The sequence below is a fragment of the Acanthochromis polyacanthus genome, chromosome 2 (assembly GCF_021347895.1).
Source record: "Acanthochromis polyacanthus isolate Apoly-LR-REF ecotype Palm Island chromosome 2, KAUST_Apoly_ChrSc, whole genome shotgun sequence".
In the NCBI taxonomy this organism is placed as follows: domain Eukaryota; kingdom Metazoa; phylum Chordata; class Actinopteri; family Pomacentridae; genus Acanthochromis; species Acanthochromis polyacanthus.
The window spans coordinates 23829663-23835662 of record NC_067114.1 but is presented as its reverse complement, the minus strand read 5'-3'; positions in this window follow the sequence as shown (position 1 = coordinate 23835662).

Below are 6000 nucleotides of genomic sequence, written 5' to 3'. Positions count from 1 at the left end.
CTCCAACAACTAATCATCAAAATCATCAAGAAAGTAATTGCATTGCTCTTCTAATTACTCATTTCTTAATGTCCTCCTCTCCCACACATTTCAACCAGTATTTAAGACAAAGAAAGCAACGCTCCGTGGTTTAACAGGCAGGCAGACCTGCAGTTTGAGAGACTTACTGACATCCAGCAGCAGAGACTTTAGATTCAGTGACTTCACACGGTCACTCAGAAGCTATGCTGTTCGCATGTTCGTCAAGTTGTCTGTTCTCACTGAAATTTAACACATTAAATGTTTTATTTTCAGGTGTCACATAATCGAGAGAGCATTTAGGAATAGTTATTTTACTCACTCTTTCCAATTTGGTTGAGTGTCTTTGAAGCTCTGTGATTGGGTGTCTGTGGTGAGTTAACACTGACTCGACTGAAGCTGACGTTGTGGAAGCTGCTTCATCATTGTAGTTGCTGCTTGGTCAGCACAAGATTTTAAATTTAGTATTGGAGGAAGCATTCATTACTTTACTTAAGTACAGAACCAACATAGCATTGTAAAAATGTTCCATTACAAGTAAAAGTCTAACATGTCAAAATTTTGCTTAAGTAAAAGTACAAAAGTATTTGCAGAAAAATATAGTTAAAGTATTAATGTAAACCAACTGGTTCAATCCTTTTGACTTGAATATTATTCCTGATGACAGCAATAGCGTGTTCAAAGTGAAGTATCTCAGTGTGTCAGCTTTATTTCCAGAGACAGCAGATAAATCGGAGGACTCATCACATCATTAAAAGGAGAAGTAGGAAGAAAAAAATAGTTCTGGCACCTTTTCTATAGTATTTAATTTTTTGTTAACTTGCTGGATTATTCCAATATTTTACTGAAATGCATCATGTGTGGCACTAAAAATCACTTTAGGAGCCTGACTACAGACTGCTTTTTGGAAAAAGTCAAACTTAATAACCAACAGTTTAATTTGTAACAGTTTGTTGTACTTTAAAATCTTGTTGTGTTATGCATTGTGCAAACAAATGTAGTGGAGCAGAAGCACAAGGTAGTCAAAATGGAAATACTCAAGCAAAGTACAATTGCCTCATAACTGTACCTCAGTACAGGATTTCAATAAATACACTATACTATAGATGTATAGATATAGAAATGCATGTATTTATTTTCCACTAGCGTGAATCAGTCAAACAGGATCATGAGAACAGAACTGTGATGCTGGTTTTACTTTTAGTTTTCTCTTGAACAAAACACAATGCAATACTTTTGACCCAAAGCCAAAACTCAGATTACCAAAGTATTGATCATAGTTTCAGCAGTTTAAGACAGACTCTTGGTTCTCAGCATTTTTTTTCAGTACAGAACTATCGACCTCCTTGTTGAATTCTAGGACTCTGACCAGATGAATGGTAAAAGCAGCACTCTGAGCTGATGGAGACGTTTCCTTAGTTTGGAGCACAAATACAGCTTCTAATGTTTTTCTCCCCATAACCTCATCTTGGTTTGTTTTCTGACCCTTTCATGCACACACATCTCACTGTAATGTGGTTCAGAAACCTGTCATCAATCCACAAGGGGAATGACTTTTAGTGCTTGATATACTGCAGACGAATGGACAGCTGAGAAATTGGAGGAGTTTGACAGTTGCAGGAAATATTTGTGCATGATTCATAGATGTATTTCCACGTTTTTGAACCCAGAAAACCTGCAATAAAGTAATAAAAAAAACAACATTTTTCAAAAGAGGCCTTGTTCTCAAGCTAAAAGTCAGATGTTGAACAGCAGTTGGAAGGTGGGACTACGAAACCTTGTAAAGTAAACCAGGAAATCATTTTCCATCGGCTGCGCCACATCTCTGGAGCTTTTTATAAGCTCTACTTTTTCCAGTTTGAATTTCATTAAACAATAAGAGGTGATGTCTTTGTGTTTTTACAAGTTCCTACCTTGTCCCGTTGGAGCACAAGCCCCAGGTTAATGTTAGAGTGAGACCACCGGAATCAGGCATATACTGCATGACACTGACCTCAACTCTTAACAAAATGTAAAAATGAGACTCAATAAAAGAATTTAAATGAAGTCTGAGCTTGTTAAAGAACCGGTTCCGCAAAAACCATTGCTGTCTGTAATAATAAAATCAACAAATTATCAGAAAGCAGCAAAAAAGTTAGCAAAGCATTTGTCCAAAGGTCGGCCAAATGTCAATTTATTAACTTCTGTCTCTGCTTAACACAAAAACATGTGAGTTGTGCAATGTAAGCGGGATTACAAAAGAGGTTTTCCTTCCAAATGATGTGTTCTGACATTGACAGATCGCTCCTGTGTTATTTGCCTTTAACAGCCAGGTGTTTACTACGATAACAGAGGCATGAAACACATTTCTGAAACTCCTTCTGCTTCCAAGAAACAGAAATACAATAAAAACAGAACTGCAGCAACATTTCCAATTGGAAGACGTGCTTCATATGTCTCCTTGTGAGAACTTTATGACAGCCAAAGTTTAATGGGAGTGTTGCTAATGGCTGTGGAAGAGTGCAAATGTGAATAAATCAAACAGACAAATAAAGAGTTCTGTGTACTGCACAGAGGTTTTGGTGATGCATTTGTCTTCTGAGCACACTTGTAAATGTAAGTTATCTGTGTGCAGCTCCGTGACATGAGCTCATCATTCTTGTGTATAAAGCAATGGTGCTTTAATGTTTTTTTGGAAAATGTTACTTGTTCAGTGTGGACTGTCAAGACTGAAAGCATTAGGAGGAAATGGAATTAGTCACAGCTATTTTCTAACTTTCTTTTACTTACACAAGTTCCCAAATGTGTCTCTGATGTTTAATCTTGCTCTGATGTGCAGGTGTTTCCCTAGATTAAATATCAATAAAGGCCAAAAACAAACTAAAGTATGTGAAGGATCATTTCTGTCAGCATCGTTCAATGTAAGTGAAGTCCCTTTTGTTCCCCCCGTGAAACTGGACACCAGATCTTATTATGATTGACAGAACAAAACTGGAAGAGGTGGAAGCTGTCTGACAAGATATTTGATGGTTTGAGAGTTTTTCAAAGAAAGAGTGTGTCTGACACATAATCTTTTTTACAAAGCAAAAGAAGAAATGAAAGGAGAGCAACATTATGCATTAGGCTAAAGAGTGCTTTGTGTAAAACGTACTACTGGACAATGTTTGTCTTGTTGTCGGGACAATGTCTGAATGTGAGTGAAGGTCATGCAGTGGGTGGGACAGATTCATCATGACCTTAAAGTGAGAGACCAAAGCTTTGTTCCTTTGGGGCAGGACCCTGTTTAGAGATCATCCAAACATACTTTGATGTCTTCTCCACTGTGTGCTGGACTTGTTTGTAATAAGGAAGATTCTAAATGACACAAGTAACAAGAAGCTAAAACCATGAACTGGATGCATCCTGATGCAGCAACATCAAGACAGGGCTATTTCTCATGTGAGGAGTCTTTATCTCCTACATCCTCCATGGTAAGATATTAAGCCTCCTCTTGCATGGACTTGTCTGAAAGAGAGACAGGGCCTCTGGAGTGGCTAATGTCTTCCTCATATTCATCACAGATATTATTGTCAAGGGTGGCACTCCTGGAGTTAATGCAGTCTTAAGAACTTATTGCAATGAAAGCCTGAGAGTGCATCACACAAATGCTGCTTCAAAGTGAAAGGGGCAACTATTCATAAGCTTTGTTAGCATCAGCCAGTGCTGCTGTAACAACTTTGGTGTCATTTTAGTGCATTTGGCTCAGGGTTACATGCGTAGCAGCAACCTGATCTTTAACAGCATGGCTAACGTTGGTGTGAGCACCATATTATAGTTCTTGTCTAAATTGTTTGAAGTTTGTCTTATACAAACTTTCACCTAAAGTTCCTTTCTTATCGCTAATGTAACCCTTAAGACTCATCTTTGTCAGTTTAAGTTACTCATTTAGATTTTTTTGCCATAAAAATATTCCCTTCCTGCCTTCAAATGCATTAAATGTAACTGTACAGTACTTTATAATCCACACATCTATGACTGTTCTGCCTCTTTCTCTCACCAACTCCTGCCCCCTTGCTGCAGCTCAAGCACACCCGCTCACCTACAACTCTGCTCAAACTATAAAGCTGCTTTGCTTCACACACCAGTTGGAATATTGGTGTACATGTTGTACATGTTCAAACTGAAAACAATTCTGAAGAAAATTAATGATGCAGGAAGCCCCACCCTGCAAGCTGACAACACTGGTTTCTTTTGTTTCTCTATACATATAACCATTCTAGTCTGAATTTGTTTCTTTGAGACTGTAATCAATTGTAAGGCGGAAATAAGTCTCAGCTTATTTCACATATGATATGTCTTCTAACATAACAAAAACACCATATGGACATGTGAACGAGGTTAAAAACTTGATTTTCACCAGAAGGGTTTCTCTAAGTTGCATATGCAAATGCCTTTGGGGGATCAGCATAAACAGTGCATGTCCGAAAGTGCTGGAAAAATGTAGTTGTTGCTTGTGCTGATTAGTATTAATTATTCAATGACAAAATTCCAGTCATGCTGTCACACTCAGATAAGTAAGCAGTAAATTCTCAGGTCCTAAAGGCGATAAGCATCACAGGCATGCCCATTTTACACCACAAGCTTAAAATCCCCTCGAGCTCCTTTGGGAAGTTGAGGATAATGTCTTTGCTTTTATGTGTTTCACAATTGGGCAGTTTTATCCATGAATGACAAGAAGTTGGTAACGATGCAGAATGTGGCCTCAGCCCTCAATGAAAAACACATTTCTTCCAGCCTGCTTATATGCAGATAGACAAACACTAAATAAAAACCACAACCAAAGTAAACGCAGAAAGGAGACTCTCCTTCGTGGGAAAAAGAGAAAGCGTGGCCTGTGTGGTCGTAATAACGAAGCAGACGCGGCCATTTCAACAGCTGCCTTTAGCTGCGGTTCTTTAATAATGTTACTTTATATATTTTATGAATTTATTTGATTCTGCAGGGAACCGAGCCAAAGGAGACTGCGCAGTTTAATTTGATGTGCGAGACCGAGTTAGTGTGTGCATGCGTGTATACACTGCATGTGTACGTGAGTGCATGTGTATTTCTAGCATGATTCATTTGTGGTGAATAAAACCAGCTGTTTCTATTGAACGGTGGCCAAGAACCCCATGTACCCGGGGGAATGACGGTGTAAGAGACCACTGAGTACAGAGTTACCTAACATCGCCTGACCACCCGCTGACCGCTGCGTCGTGTTTTCCTCTGAGGTGACTCTTGGTCAGATCTTCTCCCACAACAGAGGAATACCTTCTATTTCTTCCAGTGAATCATCACAAACGGCCCACAGAAACTCAAGTAATGCATCATGAATTAAGACTCGCTGCAATATTTCTGTGACATTCAGCGACAACGAAATCCCCTCAAATGTTTTTATTCAGATTACTGCTATGTGTGTAAAACTGATTAAACTTACCTTCTCATACATCCTTATTAGTATGATATACATTGCTGAATGCACTGAGAGGTTTGCAGTGATGAATGTGTATGTAATGTGATGTATACGTGCAATATGTCACTAAAATGTATTACAGCATTATTATGTTTTTTTCTACGCATTAGGTTCTATAAGCAGAACATTTGGGGCAACACTGCACCATGTGTCTCTGATTTCATTCAGTTACTCAAGAGGCTTTGCTCTAATTCTTATGAATGTTGTTCTATATTAAATATATGTCAAGTAGTGCTTACCTTAAACAGCAATATGAAAGAGGTGTGATAGACATGAGGAATATTCTACTAAGAGAAAATAAAATATACGGTTAACAAGGCTCACATGAGTTACCCCTTGTCTTTGTTTGTAGCTGTTATTGCACATATCGCAGTTCAAACCTGCACATAATTCGCTGGTTAATCAGATCGCACAGTCCGATGCTAAAGCCTGTGGCAAACTTAGAGCTTGAGCAATCAGGCTGTGATTGCAACTATGACTAAAAAACAAAAACAATGAGCATATAATTGTTA